Source organism: Pyxicephalus adspersus, chromosome 6 (genome assembly GCF_032062135.1).
Source record: "Pyxicephalus adspersus chromosome 6, UCB_Pads_2.0, whole genome shotgun sequence".
NCBI classification, from domain to species: domain Eukaryota; kingdom Metazoa; phylum Chordata; class Amphibia; order Anura; family Pyxicephalidae; genus Pyxicephalus; species Pyxicephalus adspersus.
In genome coordinates this window covers 26,100,770-26,116,568 of record NC_092863.1, presented here as the reverse complement: position 1 = coordinate 26,116,568, position 15,799 = coordinate 26,100,770, and the positions used below count along the sequence as shown (strand labels likewise).

Below are 15,799 nucleotides of genomic sequence, written 5' to 3'. Positions count from 1 at the left end.
TATGACCAGACTATGTTTTTTTTTTTTAATTTTTCATGAATTTCTTTTAATGGCAGACATCTATGTACACAATCATTTAAAATGTATATGATTCAAACTTTAGAATTTATTACCAATTTTTTTTTTAATTTTTTAAAGCAATTAACAAATCGAAAGTGGTAATACAGACAGATCACAGTGAACATGTGATTTATAATGCTGGGCAAATCGATTTGGTTTTATTCAATGTGGACATTATTTGTAAAATTGTTAGGTAGGCTTTTATTGCAGAAGACATATTGGAAACCACTATTAATTCTGTCACACAGGCAGAAAATGCTACACAGGAGCAGTGGGAATTATTTATGATAATAACACAACCTATTTTAATAAATTTACCCATATTTGTTTCAAAGTAAAACAGAATGAAACCTGCCCCAAACTTTGAGTGAAAATCTGTTCTATTTCTAGTGCTAAATCTGCTCTGAAACTCTGTCTGCCAAATGATCTGTTAAAATGTACTGACAACGAATTCGATCCGAATTTCAGAAAAAAAATCGATTCGCAACGAATCCGAATTTCCTCGCGATTTGTGGTAACGAATCTCAGTTTTTTCTAAAATGGCAGCTACACGTATGAGGACATGGGGCAAGGAACTCTGGGAAGGCCATGCATGCAGCCAATCAGCAGCCAGCCAGCCAGGTGATGTCACAGCACTCTAAATAGCCTCAGCCATCTTGGATTAAGACATTTTACAGCATTCTGAGTGCAGGGAGAGACGTGTGCAGGTGCTAGGGAGAGTGTTGAGAGAAACCTAATTGTGAGAAAAAAACTCGATTTTTAAATGCAGGGAAAGGATAGGGAGGAATCATTTCACAGCATCTTAATGCAGGGAGAGATGTCAGAAGGCACTAGGGACAGTGCTAGAAAAGCGATTTACAAGTGCAGGGAAAGATTATTTGGGGATCCAATTAGCCATTATACAGCTCTGTCATTCCAGCAATTTATATATCTAGAAAAATATATACGCAGTTCACTGTTGCAGTTATTTTTGGTGAAAGCGTTTATTGGCCTATTTCAGTACAAAAAGAAAAATATATACGCAGTTCACTGTTGCAGTTATTTGTGGTGAAAGCGTTTAGTGGTCTATTTCAGTACAAAAAGAAAAATATATACGCAGTTCACTGTTGCAGATATTTGTGGTGAAATCGAATTTTCGAGAAATTCGCTCATCTCTAATTATTTGGTTTATCCAGTAGGTTCTGTACCAATAATAAATTCTGTCCAACAATATAAAATTAAAGGAATACACAGAAGCATAGAGGACCTAAACCCTTTTATATGTAAAAAGAAGTACAGGGACAGTATTTATGGAAGTGCAATTGTAACTATTTTGGGATAAGTATACACAACTTCAGTCAACGGGTTTGACTTTCCAAAGCAAATAATCCAGACTAGAGATATATGATGATATGCCCTAAGTTTCCGGCAGCCAACCTTCCTTTAGGGCAGACTCATACCTGCCCTGGGATCAAGTGATCCTGTACGGCTCCTGGTTACACTGCAGTACTGGTTCTTAAAGAACCAATGTCTGCACATTTGATAGCTAACAAAAGTAAGCAGTACTAATACTACTTACTACAACCCCTATTCATTCTCTATGGGGCTATTGTCAGGAAAAGCTACACATAGTGTGTTCCCAGAAGCAGCATTTCTCTGACAGGAGGAAGCAATAAATGCACTGCAACCTGGCCAGTGTGAACATAACTTTAAGGTATGTACACACGTCAGATAATTGTAGCTGGAAAAGTAACTATTAATGACCAATCGTTCGATTGTTGTTAACAAAAAAAGGAGCACGACAGGCCAACAACGCCGATGAACGAGGAATGTAGTTGTAAACGCATGACCGTCCTGCAGAACCGTTTGGGCAACGATCATTCCCTATCTATACGGTCATGCAGTGATCGTGCATACGGTCGTGCAGTGATCGTGGATGTTTCTGCGCCACAATATATATATATATATATCTCAATACATGAGCAATTTAACAATTACAATTGTTAAATTTAGATTTTATCATGAAAAATGAGGCAGACCCAAATTACTTCTCTGGCTGTAATACACATTCTCAATACATGAGCAATTTAACAATTACAATTGTTAAATTTAGATTTTATCATGAAAAATGGGGCAGACCCAAATTGCTTCTCTGGCTGTAATACACATTCCATTTCATTATTTATTTTAAAGTATGGTATTTATATCTAATATAAATTTAACGTGCTGCAAAGAAACCCCCTCTCTGTTTTTTTTCTCCTTTTTGTACCATTGGTTCTAGATGTACAGACATATTGGTTAGACCATTACTTTCAGTCTCTGCCTCAGCAGTCATTCCAAATCTTCTCTTGTAAGTGTGATACTAGCTAGTTGACTGGAGTGTGGATAGGCTCAAAAGACATGGTCATGGGAAAGATAATGTTTAAATGAGTCATTTGTATCACACATCAACAAAAATTAGTAATGAAATGTACTATTACTAAATTAAATAACTGAAAAAAAATAAAATGCTAAAATAATTACTCATTTTTACAAGTATTACTTGTATTACTATTTAGCTATTTATATTAAAGGTTTGTATTTTCTAGCCTTGCTGGCGTCTCTAATTTATCTCGTAAAGTAGCAGTGTAATGGAGTTTGAGCGGGGGAGCAATGAAAGACATTTTTACTACACTATAAAATCTATATTATGTGGAAAAAATAATATAACCTCTCTACCATATCTAACATGTATTTTATCTAAGAAAATAACACTTACAACCAGTGCAGGAAACTCTGACACACCATACTGTTACCAAATGTACTGAATCAGTATTGCAATGTTTTTTCCTCCCACATCTGGACAACTGGAGAGTCTGAGCTCTAGATAGCCTTTTCACATTTCAGTGATTTGCAAATAATAGCTGAATATTATGGCTGTAAAAAATATTGACAAAAGAAAAATAAATATTTGTGCATTTCTTAACCGGGTTTTTCTAGAGCAGTGGTGCCCAACTTTTTTTCATCCGGGGAACACTGTTGACATTGGGATAAAACTCACGGGCCACAAGCAAATAAACATTAAAGATGTATGATTAAAACTAAATTGAGTTAAACTGAAATGTTTCTAGTTGCAATGGATACTTCTTGGATCATATTCAGGGCCCTACACCTCACTGTTTCTGAGAAATTAGGGTTCACAGAAAGTAAGTGGCCAGCTATGTGTGACAGGGTAGCACGGTATGATACGTATAGTTTTTTGGTGATATGATGGCACTACAGCAATTAAATTTTAACGAAAGTAAGCACAGCAAGCAGCAGTGAGCGGTACTGAGAGTCTCCCCCGAGGCAGAGTTCCATTGCACGTGGAAGAGGTAACCGCATCGCAACCTTACTCCCAACCTGAATGCAGTCTTGAAGTTTTGTGAACTTTAAGGGGCACCACAGCGTACAAACAATTGGCAGTACCCTAATGTTCATTGCCATGACAGTGGCCCCCAGGTGGTCCCTAACATGCAAACTCAATTTGGGGACCCTGGTCTTGAAATAGCCCCACCTAATGTGGAAATATGATTGTTGTTAGGATTTTATGCTTGTGACCCTGTATCTGGCAACTTGGTACTTATAGAGGATTTAAATTTGGTTCAGTAGCAGCTTGTGCACTGTGTGCCCTGAACATTTTAAATTTCGATGACAATCAGTGAAGGAGATAAAAGGATTTATATATGGGGATATTAACAGCTTCTTGAACAGTGACGTGTACAGGAGAAAGTGTACCGCAGAACAATAAACGATCACTGAACAACAGTACACACAATAGATAGTGAACGATCGTCGCTCATACAGATCTGTTAGGACAGTCATTCATTTTCAGCGACAATCCTCATTCATTGGCATCATTGTGCACTTTTTTTGTCAGTGATTATCGAACGATCAGTCGTTAATCGTTTTGTTTCCAACAACAATTATTGCACATGTGTACGTAGCCTAAGGGTGGAACTAATCACAATGACCAATACACTATTGTACTGTCTTTTGTGAATATAGTAATTATAGCAGGGATTCCCCAAGACCTGAACATTATTTTAAGGGGTTCCCTCATGTTAAAAAGGTCAGGAAACTTTAGAATATACCCTTAAAGACTGCTTACTAAAATACAGTACATATAAACAATAACTATGTAAATTTTAGGATATTAAATTAAGGAATTAAGGATATCAAATGCAATATATCTCTGTAATGCATCATTATTTACCAGTGATTGATCTCTATACAGTAAACACACTGCAAGTATAGACATACACTTAAACAAGGGTTAGCGCAATCTGCTTCATCAAGCAAGTAGTAGAGAATATTTTTATGTTTGTTTTGTGGTTTATTTTACACTGCACTATCAAAAAATCTGGAGGCTTTTGTCCAGTATACCAAATTTTACAATTATAGATGTTTTCTCATTCCCAGAAATATCTGTGCATTTTCTTTTTTAAATGTATACATTTATAGGAATCAGGGAGTTTCTTCTGAGATTACTTCCATGGTGAAATATAGGCCCTGCAGAACTGGAAACATTTCTCTATATGGGAACTGTGCCCCCTTCAGTGTCACTCACCTTGTGCTTCCCTGCTGCCTGCACCAACTCTGCTCAAGGACCATCTCCTCAGCTTCCAGGTCCAGATCATGTTACTCCCAGTCAGCTGCTCCCTTACCTCAGAGGACTGGAGTGTTCCACAGATGTGCTCCCCCTGCTGGTGGAGATGTGAACACCACCTAACTCCGGTCTCCAGCACTCCTGGTTGTAGGGAAAGATGCCAGCAGGTTACATGGCTCCCATCCATCACCTGACCCTTCCTATAAAAGGAAGTGACTGGCAACAGGAAGTTGCTTAAATAAGGAGTTCCCTTTGGCTCTGGTCCAGGTTCCTGTGATTCCTGCCTGCACCTTCAGCTCTGGCTTGTTTGAACCCTGAATCTGTGTCACATTCCTGAACCTTGCCTGATTCCTGTTTGTTAGCACTCACCTGCCTCTGCGAGCATGGGGGCCGCAACTTAGCAGTTGCTTGCAGCATAACATCCTTCGCCTCCAGAAGCTCGGGTAAAGACTGTGCAGCTGCTTAGAATCTGCGCCCTATGTACGTCTGTGCCAACTGAGCTGGTGATACGGACGGTCCACCATCTTGCCCTGCGGCACTGTGACATTTCCATTGCAAGATGGAGTAGATGAACAAATGATTCTACCATTATTTGTGTCAGGGTTGTATTATTTATACAGAAAACTAATTTCATGTGATTGCTGCTTGGGTTTTACTTTAATATTTCCTAGTTTATTTCTAGTTATGGGGTAGGGGCAAACTACCCATTATTGTTCAAAGACAGCTGTATCTGTTATTTTTTCCTAAACTAGAACCCACTTTGCCCCCTTCCCCAAAAAAAGAAAATGATTAGAGTGGTGCATTCATGAAGTAAACCTGATGGATTACATCCATGTGTCCTCAAAGAGCTGAGCTCTATTATTTCAAAGCCATGATTTCTAATTTTTAGAGACTATTTAATCACTGGCATGGTACCAATGTGGTTCCTGTCTTCAAAAAGGGAGCAAAGTCATTACCAGGTAACTACAGACCGGTTAGTTTAACATCCATGGTTGGAAAGGTCCTAGAGAGTTTGATAAAGAACCACATAGAGGATTTTCTGCTAGAAAATAATGTTATAAGTGATAGTCAGCATGGCTTCAAGAAAGACCGAAGTTGTCAAACAAATTTTCTCTCTTTTTATGAGGTAGGTAAGTAAACAGGTTGACAATGAAAAAGCAGTTGATATAGTATACTTGGACTTCGCTAAAGCATTTGACACAGTACCCCACAGACGGCTAATATGCAAGTTAGGGTCAATAGGTTTGGAAAAGTCAATCTGTAAATGGATAGAAAACTGGCTTAAGGACCGCATCCAGAGAGTAGTAATTAATGATTCATACTCTGTGTTTGCAGATGACACTAAACTATGTAATGGAATTAGGTCATACAGGATGTCTATAACCTACAAGCAGACCTGAATGTATTGTTTGATTGGGCGGCCAAGTGGCAAATTAAATTTAATATAGATAAATGAAAAGTTATGCACTTAGGGGATAAGAACATGCATACCTTATACTGTCTAGGGGTAATACAGCTGAGGGGCCAGAAATGAAAAGGATCTGGGGGTTCTGGTAGATCATAGACTTAATAACAGCATGCAATGCCAAGCTGCAATATCAAAAGCTAGCAAAATACTTTCTTGTATCAAAAGAGGAATAGACTGCAGAGATAGAGATGTAATCCTGCCCCTGTACAAAGCATTGGTCAGACCACATCTGGAATATGCAGTCCAGTTTTGGGCACAAGTTCACAAAAGGACATTGTGGAATTGCAGAGCGTGCAGAGAAAGGCAACCAAACTAATAAAGGGAATGGAGGAGCTCAGCTATGAGGAGAGATTAGCTGAACTGAATCTATTCTCTCTTGAGAAGAGACGTTTAGGGGGGGGGTATGATCACCCTGTATAAATATATAAATGGTCCATGTTGAGAACTATCTTCCTAATTATTCACTTTGAGATCATTACAAAGAACAAGAGGATACTCTTTGCGTCTAGAGGAAAAGAAGTTTAAGCTCTGTAAGGTCACTGTAAGTTTAAGCTTCACTGTAAGGTCTGTGAAAATGTGGAATAGGCTCCCTCAGGAAGTAGTTTCAGCAACTACTATAGATTGCTTTAGGAAAAGGCTGGATGTTTTTCTAGAAGCATAGAATATAACTGGGTTTTAAGGCTTTAAAGTAAAAAAAACAATACCGTTGATCCAGGGAACATCCGATTGCCTCATAGAATTAGGAAGGAAGTTTTTTTTCCCCTGTTGGAGCAAATTGTACCAGGGTTTTTTTGCCATCCTCTGGACCAACTATGTCCATAGGGTTTTATATCTGGGATATGTTTATGTCCTTAGTGGTTGGACTTGATGGTCTTTTCTCAACCTGATCTACTATGTAACTATATAACCTACTATGTAACTATACATTCACAGTGCAACATTCACTTCATTTTTGGCTAATCGAACAATTCATATTTTGTAATAAAAAGAAAGTAAACAAATGTTTTGCTTGCTTGACTACAGAAGAAAAACCTTTCCTTTGCTTGACTTTTTGGATAAAAATGAGTTTATTGACTAATTAAAATATTTTGAGAGTCTATTCAATATAGAACTGTCCAAGTGCTATTACTGTATATTCATAGTGTTCCCTAACATTAAAGGTGATCATTCATATCATAAAAGCTAATTCAGACATGCTGTGGTAAAAAAAAAACTGTAATAAATCCTGTCTCCTAACTACTTTTTTCACCTGTATAGTTATTACCTGCCTTTGTCCCAAAGTAATGACATCTGTATAAAATGAACAATTTTCCTAATTCACATGAAATTAGTTTTGGTAGCAGCCATTATGCATGGTTTGGTCATATCCTGTTCAGTATGATAAAACATTTTGTTACCTTTTGTCAGTTAATCTGTCAGGTCTGTACTTGCCCCTCTGTACAATATCATGATGATCCCTGGCAACAAACAGCGGCCACACCACATTCTGGTCCCTCCAACTGCAGAGGGGTACTCTCTAATAGTCCCGCCACACACTACTGAAGGGGATCCATGCACTCCTATATTTTGCAGCCTTTCTGTTACCTGTAATGCTCCAGCAAGTAGCTGTCTTTTCCTTGCTTTTGCCTGCTATGTCTGAGCACTGAGAGCTAGGAGGTATAGGCATCGATTGGCCTCACTTTGCAATCCACACTCAGTCTGTCAATCTATTCTCAGTATTTAGTCAGGCTTGGGATGGATGCCTATTGCCTGTGAAAATGTTCAGTTCCTGTTCTACGGTGGGTGTGTTATTGTTCGATACCTGTTGATGACGCTTGCTTCCTCTGACCCCCAGCCTGTTTGCTGCATGGACCCACCTCTGCATATATTCTTTGCCTACTGCAAATGGCACTGTGAAGGGTTCTGAACATTTCCCTTTCTATAATACATTCCTCTACACTTTACAAGCACTCTCTGAGAAGCACTGGGAGGCCAGTCAAGAAAAGAGATGCCCACAGTCATTGGACTGTATAAACCTTTGTTTGAAACTTTTGAGGATGTTGCTTCAGATTAGTTCTAAAAATACTTCTGAATTTCTAATAAAGGACAATTTTGTTCATCATCTCACAAGTGTGAGCAAGGCAAACATTCATTCAGGATTGGCAGCTTGGAGTATCTTGTGGAAGAAACCTGTGGGTATAGTAGATTAGGCACCAGCTAGGGAGTGCTTGGAGGTCGATTTCCATTAGAATTGGGCCTGCAGATTTTCATAGATTTCCTCTGAGGCAACTTTGCTCTACAAGCAAGTTATTTTTAGAGGATTTTTGGCTTGTGTATCCAGTACTTGGGTTCAATAGGACCCATAGTTCCTGGGCATCTTGGTAGTCCACCACCTAGAGTTAAATGTAGGCTGCTTACTGCTGGTAGTGTAGAGTCAGGGATAGCAAATTAGTGTCCCTGGAGTAGGAACATTGGAGAGGTTTACAAGCCAAAAGTCTGAATATGCTTACTATGTAGAGAACAGAGAGATGACTTCATCAACAGAAAGATTGTTTTAATTGCCTGTACTTATTGTTATTGTTTTTCAAATTTATTTATTATACCTTCTCTCTGCATGCAAAATATGTTTTTGATTACTATTACAACATTAATGTGTGTATTATTTCCCTATTACTATATTCATTATCCCAAAACATTATAATAAATAATGTTTGTACTTTTACCCAAAATACAATCAACCAACCAACTCATTCTTCCATCCCCTCCTAGAGACTTCATAGTGAAGATACACAAATATACAGTACCTACTTCTGTGATATCCCTGGCATCTATTTTTTCAACCCACTACAATTAAGTAAACTTTACTTGATATCTGGTTAATTTTATTTTTCTTCTTTTTTCCTTGCATATTATTACATCTTATCATATATTACAACTACACATGATCAAACTACCTTACTTATTTCCTGTCTTCAACTTTTCAACATCCAAAAATCTTTTTTAAAAACAAAAAAGTAACACAATAAGATTTTGTATGCATTTTGAAAATGTACTCATGTTTTGTTTTATTGGGTGTTCTTTTTGGCAACTTCTGACAAGTGTTGACAATATAGCATAATTTATTTGATGTAACAAATATTTTTTGCACCTTGTGTACTAACAATATCTACTGTGTGAACTGAGTACCTGTCACTAACAGTCCTAAATTAACCTATAAATATGTATATATAGGTAGCATGGTGGCTCAGAGGTTAGTACTTTGGCCTTTGCAGCCCTAGGTCCCGGGTTCAAATCTTGGCCAGGACACTATCTTCCATAGAGTTTCCAGGTTCTCCCTGTGTCTGAGTGGGTTTCCTCTGGGTACTCCAGTTTGCTCCCACATTCCAAAAACATGCAGTTAGGTTAATTGGCTTACCCCCCCTCCAAAAAAAATATGACCATAGACTGTATAAAAAAGACATATGTCTATATAAAAAAGACATATGACTTTGTACAGCGCTGCATAATATGATGGTGCTATATAAATACTGTATATCAATAAAAATATAAATTAAAGTATACGCGCATAAAATCTCACTATACCAATTATGTATTATTCTTATTCCTATTATCTATATATTCTTAAATTATTTTTCTTATAGCGCTCTCCATAAATCCCCTGAGGAAGCCGTCGGGCTACGACAGGCTACTTTATTCACAACTTTTGCTATTAGAAATACTGTGTCTAGCCTAACAGGTCACATTTCCCACTAAGGTATTTTTTGTGAATGACCAATTTTTGTTCTGTATATATGTGTACCACGCAATGATTTGTGCTTCATATTATGTATTCAGATTTCAATTAATGTATTCTACAATGCCAAAGAAAACCCCATCTTTCTCTGTCATTCTTCTATATACTAAAAGAGTTACTTTGGGGTTGGCAAAGAGGATAGATGAATCACCTTTATTAACCAAACAAAATATTTTAAGGTTTAGACACATTTTTAAACATGACAGAAGATCTAACACCTACTCTTCCTAAAACCTTACAAACTAATTATAAAAGCTACAGTTCAGCTTTTTCTGTCTAATTATATGCACATACAAATGAATGGTTAGCTTTCTCTCAGTAGTTACTGATCCAAAAAAGGTGTCTATAGCTGCCATCTTAAGGAGGTAAACAATAGACATCACAAAAGGGCACAGCCCCATCTAGAGTCTGTACACCTGCATGTACAGCACATACTCAGTGTACTTGGTGGCATTGTAAGGTAGAATGTCTTTTTCAAGCTGTTATATTGGTCTCCTAGAGCCAGGATATTTATGTTAGAAGGCAGATTTGTAAATAAAGGGCAATGCCCTTTGGTGCATTTTGCTCCTCTGTGACCAAGTCCCAGATTTGAAAAATCATTGCAGTACACATTATTGGATTTTCACTTTAGAGGTTGTTTCTGGCATGTGCAATGCTGAATCCCCAGATCTCAATCACTGTCACTAAAAAATACTGAAATGGTGGGTAGGGCATTACTAGTTAGCTTCTGCAACTGTCCTTGTTGCCATCTTTTAGGGTACAAAATTGCTAGAGAAATATCCCAAAACTGCTTATTTCCCTTTATCTGTTCTTCTGTTATTTTACTTACAATAGTAGTGTTAAACCCAGAATTTTTTTAAGCCGCCTGAGAAGAAATTGTAGGCGGGTGGCAGCCCCTGTATTGTAAATCAACTCTTCAGTAACCACCTAAAAACAGCCGGGTGGTTACTGGAAAGAGCCAGGTGGTGCGCCCAGCTAAAAGGGGCTAGGGAGAACACTGAACAGTAACATATTTTCTGTGCACCATTCAGGGTGCACAAGCAATTTATGGGACTAGCTGGGCATTCTGCAAACAGAAATACCTAGCTCTGCATATGGATTTTATCCTTCTGGCTGATCACTACTGCTTTAGATGCCTAAAAACCACTTAAGGAGCACAATCGGCTGCAGGATACACCACTGCTGGCAACCTGTGTATCTCATGCTGGCCACACACTGGTCAAGGGGTAAACAACCAGGTAAACGATAAATATCTCTGATATCAATTTTTTACCAGTCATAGCTGTTATGAACTCATTGGCCAGCCCAATTAAGCCCTGCTCCCCTCTGCTCCTGACCAAGCTGGCAGAGCTGAGTAGGTATTTTTAATAACTGGGATCACAAGTTGTCTGGATACACCCCACACTGATTTATATTAGCCTATTGAGAGGGGTGGCAAATGCTAATCAATATTTGATTGTTTTATCAATCAGACATGGATCAGGAATGCACTGTTATTAAGTTTTGTTAAATTTAAAGCTTTTTAAACATTGCACTTAGCAGCACACGTTGTACAATTTTGGCATTTGGGATGCTTGAACAAAATAACTCTCATTTGTGGAGTTACCAAGTCATGAAGATGAAGAACTTCAGTTGAAAGAAGAATGGGAGATGTCAGCATTGTCAATGAGGGAGAGTGCAGACATCTCTGAAGAACACTTTGAAGAATGCACATGCACCACATGTACCTTAACCTGCATCTTATTGCACAAGCTTCCTCTACCCAAGATAAACATATTAGGTTTTGTGCTACCAGTGAAGAGCATAGCACCAAAGCATCCATCTAGTACTCTAGCATGTCTGATTACTCTGTGAGAAAGTGCTTGCTAGCAAACCTCTCTTTGGCAACGCTGTTCTGCCTGTTGAATGTGGCAGGCACCCGGACAGGGGCCAGAGGCCATATAAAAGCTGTTCCATTACCAGAGCACCTTGCTTTATTACCATTGGTGTCCTAACTGTTGAACGTGTGTCTTCCAATTTGATATATTGATGCCAACCTTGCTCGGACCTCCCATTGCTTGAAACCTGGATTAACCTTTGCCTAACCCATACCTTGGCTACTCCGCTCTCATGTACTGTATGACCTGTGGCTTAGATTTTTGATCTGCTCTTGCTCTGCATTTTATCTTGATGTCTCTGGCTACCTCTTGCTCTGTCCTTCCCAGAGGGCTCCTGGCCTTTTGGTAATTTTTGTTTCCCCAGACACCAATCTTTAGGTATCCAATTTTTTCTCCAATAATAGATAGTTCTAATATATTTGAAGACTAAAGAATTTCCATCCAATTTCTATTACTGGAGGAAAGTGTTAAAAAAGATGTGAACACCCTTGGTGGATCTACCCATGCATCCTTTAAGGATTTGTTGTAAATGAAGCTAAAATCAATATTAATTCATTTGGATTTCTATAGCCATTGCAATGGGCTAGAATCCTGTGTCACCAGCTGGTTTATAAGGGATTCTTCCCAGATAGATACTATGATCAGGAGCATTGGTAGTAGGAAACGCACTTCCTTAGACCTGTAAACCAAGGCCTTCAGTGATGAAGGTGCCCCTACCTTTTGTCCTTTCACACTAGTGATACACAGACAAAGCCCTTCCAGTCAATCACATGACTTTGGCAGACCTGGAAACAGAAACACACCAAAAAAACCTCTCAGCATGATGGTGTGTTCCAACCTTTTGTCCTATGAACAAGATATGGAAGGTTGGTAATGGAATTCTGGTTCTGCAACATTTCCAACACTTATGTAGGTGATATTGAGAGGAGATTGAGTTTCTATCTCCTCCTTTACCAACAGTTGTTTTCCTTTCAGTGTCCATCTTTCTCTGTTTAGAGGTATGACTCTGTTCTAGTTTGTACATTGTTTGTCACCCAGGGAGGAAAGCTTCCAGAACATTAACCACCCGGGCAGTTAGCCCGAACCTGGTTCAGGGTAAGAAACCTTGCTACTATCGGTTACCCCGAACCAGGCGCGGGGTAGCTAAAAATAGAAACACGCGTTACAGTGCAATCCGATTGTCATACAACATTTATAGCCTACAATCTACAATAAATTTCAATGCAAAAAATGTAACGCTTTTTGCATGGAAGTACGGAAAGAATTAGAACACCCGGCGTTCGTGTACCCGTCCCTGGACCATTCCTGATGATGTCAGTGCATACGCCCGTGGCCGGGGGTTGTAGCGGGAAATTCAAATATTTTGTATTGGATTCAATACAAAGTCCTGTATCCAATCCAATCCAAAATAATACAAAATATATTTATGTGGTTTTGTCTATAGGTATGTGACGTTGGACTCTGTTTTAAAATTTACCACACTAGGAAGGTGTTTTAGAAAAATATATTACTATTATTGCATTTTAAGTATTTTTATTTATTTATGCATTCTTGTTTATGCTGATTTTTGTGTTTTTTATTTAATTTTATTATTAAAGTTAATTTTTTTTTTTTACATGATTGTGTGTTTCAAACTTTATGCTATTCAGGATATCTACTAGACCCTTGTTCGGACATATTTCTGTAAGTTACAGGTCTACAATTAAAAAAAAAAATTTCATGAAAAACAGTGTACCGCTTTTGGTACGGAAATCCAGACATCAGTGAAACGCCCAGGTGGTTAAACCACTTTACCATGTTCAAGTGAGTTAGAACTGTTTATGTAATTCTAATTCTGAAGTTGGTCAATTTCCTTGTTTGTTTACAAAAGTTTAATCAATTACGCTTGCTCAGTAATTGGGTCCTTAATGCACATAGTTCCATGGTTTTGTGGACATTTGGGATACATATTTCCACATACCCAGTTGTTCAAAGCTCTAATACATTCTAGACTTTGCAATAGGGGATCAGCAGTTCCAGTTTGTGAAGGACTGGCATGGACTCCCATGATTTTAACAAAAGTGTTCATGCACTTATGGTATTATCTTTAAAGGTGGTTCCCTTGCCCGGTTCTATACCAAGACTCCACACAGGGAAAAAAATCTGCTCTCTTCTGGGACTGGGATAGTCATATTCGAGTGGAGTATTGTTTTTCTGGGAAAGTCATACTCAAGTAGAATATTTTCAGGTTCTGAATCAATGGTGCATATATTCTGAAAAAAGGTTGCTCCATTAGAACATGTTTAATCAGATATCTTTATAGTGGGGATTTAAAAGTGGATTTGAGGGCATGCTGCCCCAATCTCAAAGTTCAGTTTTAAAGCTAAAGCAAGAGACCCACGGGTTCCAAAAAAAATATATATATATATATATATATATATATATATATATGTACATTTTTTAGCCACTAAAGGTGATCTTTCAGCTTCTTCAGAGAATCCAATCAAAGGCAATTCCCATAATTTAAAAAACAGTAGACTGGCCAATAACTTTTTGAACTAGCTTCTTGTTGCAGACATAACATGACCACTTCTAACATTTATGTCACAAGGTCCAATTCTGTGCCTTTCTTTCTCAGAGGCTGGCTTCATGGTTATTGAAAGAAAAATGGGAGATGTCAGCCTTGGCATAGTAGGGCTCTCAAAGGAACTAATATCGCCCATACTAAGGGTTCATAATACCTTTTTTGGTAAAGTGAATTTTTGCACATGGGAAGCTTTCTTTAGGTAGGTAGGTTTTTGAGATTCAACCATAGGACCTTTTCAGTTGCTGGGGTCCTAAGGTTTCTATATTCAAATATAGACTAAAAACCAGTAAGTGACTGCTATCAGCCTCCGTGTTTTTTCAGTGGTTCTTGGGCTCTCATTCTTTGGTTCTCATCTTTACCTGTGGTGAACATTTGTTTGATAATTTATGAACTACATATGCCCCATTTGAACCCTTTTTCAGCTAAGCCTTTTTCTAAATCCCAAGAGAACTTAAAGTGTTCCTAAATTCAGAAATTTCACTTTACATGAAAGGGTAGACAACATGAAAAAATAAAAATTTGCGGATCTAAGGCATGTGCAGTGAGATCGGCAAGTTTTTTTTTCCCAACCTACGTCACCTGATCTCATGCCTGGGTCGGGTGACGTAGGAAGAACCAGGAAGAAGAGGTGAAGATGGCGCCGCCTGGTGAGTCGGCTCGGGGACGGATGCCGGGACAACGTGGACCTGATGAAAGACAACTCCGGATGGATCGGGATTGAGGGTAAGTGTATTTTTTTTGTTTTAGGCACTTTTCACAGTTTAGTTCCTCTTTAAGAAAATATAATTGCATTTCAATGCCTTTGGACGTTTCACCACTCCCTCTACTGGTTCCTAGGAATCACACTGCTCCAAAACTTTCTCTGAGGTTATGTCCATGAAAGCTTTTTAAACTACTCATTGCATGATGAGGTTGCCTGTGCAAAGCTCTCCCTGAATGTCTTTTCCAGGCTCCTGTTTCTGAGACTTTTGTCACACATTGACAAAAAAGTTAATTTCTGTAAATTACCTCTGCCTACTTCTTGATGATCGCTGATATATTCCTAACCTGACCTTCTGCCTATTTTGTCACACCCTTAATTGCGGACTGCCTAGCAATCGTATGTTGATATGCTGAAAACCAGGACACTTCATGCGCTTTGGTTTCCATTTTATGCAGGGACACATCGGGTCCATTACCCTGGATATAAAGTAGGTCCCTACACTCGAAAAGTCAACACCATGCCTAGGAGGGGCCAGAAGTTGTCAACTTTGCCCTTTAAATCCCTTTTTTTCCCCATCCTTTATAAGGATACAGTTGTTGATTGAGACCTAGCTTTTTTTTTTACCTAAAGTTACCTCATTAATGTGGACATCATGCTTTCTTTTTTCTGTTGCCTCCTCTTCAAAAGTGTGCAAGGATGCAGAGACAACTGCTGTGGAAGGTGGTGACTGAAGGAATTTAAAGCAGT

At 38.4% G+C, this 15,799-nt stretch overlaps 1 protein-coding gene across 4 annotated transcripts in view; it reads left to right on the top strand.

Annotated features, from left to right (window-relative positions):
- The first annotated feature begins 14,952 nt into the window (after positions 1-14,952).
- FANCC (FA complementation group C) overlaps positions 14,953-15,799 on the top strand; it is a 187,981-nt gene continuing 187,134 nt past the window's right edge. For 3 of the 4 annotated variants that reach the window (XM_072414977.1, XM_072414978.1, XM_072414974.1), the window contains exon 1: positions 14,970-15,072. The gene's annotated coding sequence lies outside the window, so the exon portion shown is untranslated. Of the gene's footprint in view, positions 15,073-15,799 lie in introns of all 4 variants that reach the window. The other variant, XM_072414976.1, reaches the window with a different exon arrangement.